General features: G+C 39.7%; 1 long non-coding RNA gene across 1 annotated transcript; it reads right to left on the reverse strand.

Moving 5' to 3' along the window:
• Positions 1–592: 592 nt before the first annotated feature.
• LOC311052058 lies at positions 593–2,357 on the reverse strand. Its single transcript, XR_014601463.1, has 3 exons — positions 2,293–2,357; positions 1,763–1,895; positions 593–650 (listed from the first exon to the last, which is right to left on the reverse strand). It is a non-coding gene; the product is annotated as an uncharacterized lncRNA (long non-coding RNA).
• Between the last annotated feature and the right edge of the window lie 343 nt (positions 2,358–2,700).

A 2,700-nucleotide genomic window follows, 5' to 3' on the forward strand; every position in this document is an offset into this window, starting at 1 on the left:
AGTGATGTTTTTTTTGTTTTTTGTTAAAACGTTATACAATATTCTGATAGTAATAATTGCTACAGAGCATTTGTTCGGTCACAGGGGTCTCTCCAGCTCTTTAGTAAACAGGATTATGTACATTTTCAGGTAGGTGACAACATTTAAGCCAATCAGGAGAGAGTACTGAAAATGCATTTTCTGTTTAATAAAGAGCTGGAGAGACATAGAGACTCATTTTACTGAACAAACACTCTATAGCAATGATTACTATCAGAATATAAAGCTATTTCACACTTATTTTAACAAAAGTAAATCACTTACCCTACCTTTAAGTTTCGCCTGTAATGACATGCCCAAAATAGGCACGCCCAAAATAGGCACGCCAGGTTGAAAGTGGTTAATTGAACTCAGACAATCTAAAACATGGACCTTTACTGGTCCATTTGGGGGGATGTTGCTTCATATTCAGTGACCCACCTCTTGCAGCTTGGTGAGAACAATGCTGGCGTACTCCTCTTGGTCCACTTTGTCCAAGATGGCGGCCAGGTTGTGTTTCACAGTCGTCGCGCTGAGGCAAGAGTTGAACTGTGTCTCGTCGTTGTAGTCGAAGGGGAAGGTCTCGTCGCCGATCGTCACCTGTGTGATTTGTCCCACCGTGCATTCAGTCGCTGTGACAGAGCAGAAGAGGCAGGGAAGGACAGCTTGTTACACACATTGTGGGTGTTGTTAACCACCTGCCCAAGGCCTTTGGCTTAACCCATTAAGGCCTGAGGTTCCGATTCTACAAAACGTCTTCTAAATCCTAACAGTTTTATGAAAAACGTATGTTACTATGTCAGTGGTTCTCAAACCTTTTCATGTCAAGGACCCCCAAAATTATATGTATTTGGCTGCCGACCCCCATCTGAAAATGTTTTGTTCCAGGGACCCCCAGATGCAAAGATTTGAGTAAAAGAAATATGCTTTAAAAATATGTATATTCAAAGATTTGCTAAAATGTTCACGATTTTTCAAAAATAGCTCATAGCTTGTACATCTGCTATTTTTGAATATCCAAAGTATAAAAGAATGGTTTAAGTGGTTACACAGACACGCAATTCCTGCGTTTAATGGGATGAGTGGTTTTATACAAAAAGAAAATTACGAAAATAGCAGATCTACAAGCTCATACAGGTCGTGTGACGTTGCAGATCTGCTATTTTTGCTATTTAACGTTTCTTGAAATTCTTTTACAAATGTCTCCCCTATGATGACAAGTCCAAAACAGGGACGGCAGGTTTAAAGTGGTTATAGTATGGTTAGGTCACCAAAGGAAACAAATGCACCAAGACAGTGGTTCGCAAAGTGGGGTCCAGGGACCAGGGACCCCACGGAAACGCCCTAAGGGTTTCCCCAACAGTGGGTCAGGAGCGGACGCATTTTCATGGGGCGCGAGTAAATATATATATTTTTCATTTCCTACATGAATAAAAAAATACATATTTCAAAAGATTGTGAAAAGAAAGAAAAATCATACATTAAAAGAAAAATCTAACATCTTTCAAAGGAATGTCATAAATAAAAGAAAACAATCTAAGAAATTCCATAAATGTATAATACTTTTAAGAAGTAGTGAACATAGCGTATCTACTTCTACAAGTGCACAACGTTGTGCGTTTGTAAATAAGCTATGTTCCCAGGGAGACATCACATTTATCTTTTTGGTCTCGAGCCAAAACGTTTGGGAACCACTGACTCCACTGAGAGATGACAGCAGGCAGAAATAGGAGCTGAGACTTACTGGTGGATCGTTTTGTCCTGCTGTTCCTAATGGAATGCCTGATGGCTTTCTTCATTCTCCTCTTCTTCCACCTCTTCACTCCATCCCGCCTAAGGACTTTAAGGAATGCCTTCAGGAACTGTCGCTTAGTTTTCTGTTCGGGCAAAATGAAAACGCCAATCTCAATAAAAGTGATGGACAAACAGACAGGCATGACCAAATGCACGAAGCAACAGAAAAGTGGAAATGATGTTAAAGGGATAGTTCACCCCGAAAATGATTTTTTTTTCCTATCGATTAGTCACCCCATGGAGACTTGAATTCATAGGAGTGGCATTTGATGACCGGCAGCGGTTCCGGTAGGAGACACAAAGAGTCTCCTTTGTGTCTCCTACCGGAACCGCTGGTCATCAAATTATTGGCTTAGGAATGCGACAAAAAAAAAAAAAATCCATGAATTCAAGTCTCCATGGGGTGACTAATCGATAGAAGCAAAGTATTTTTTTGGGTGAACTATCCCTTTAACAGAGCCAAGGCAATCTATTACTCACTTTATCAAACTTATCGTAGAAGGTCGATGATAAGTACAGTGGCAGAATACCCAGGTTGTTCAAAGGGTCTCTATTCCATGTTGCAGGATCTCTGGGTGCACAAAAACATTTAATACGGTATTTCAGTTGTCATTGAAAAACAAAAAACATCATCAACGTTCAAATTGTCGGAGGTTACTTTTCAGCAAATGGGGAAAATAACCCGTTGTCCATCGGATCCCATGTAGTTGTTTGTCGTATGCTCTTGTTGATACTTTTCACTTATTAAATATTTTTAAATCCCACAGGCAGACTGGTGACCCTATTTTGGGCATTTTATTATCAGTGGTGTAAATTAACTAAGTGCATGTACTCAAGTACTGTACATAAGTACAATTCTGAGGTATTTTTTACTTTACTGGAGTATTT

The sequence above is a fragment of the Gymnoscopelus microlampas genome (genome assembly GCF_963454915.1).
Source record: "Gymnoscopelus microlampas genome assembly, chromosome: 9".
NCBI classification, from domain to species: domain Eukaryota; kingdom Metazoa; phylum Chordata; class Actinopteri; order Myctophiformes; family Myctophidae; genus Gymnoscopelus; species Gymnoscopelus microlampas.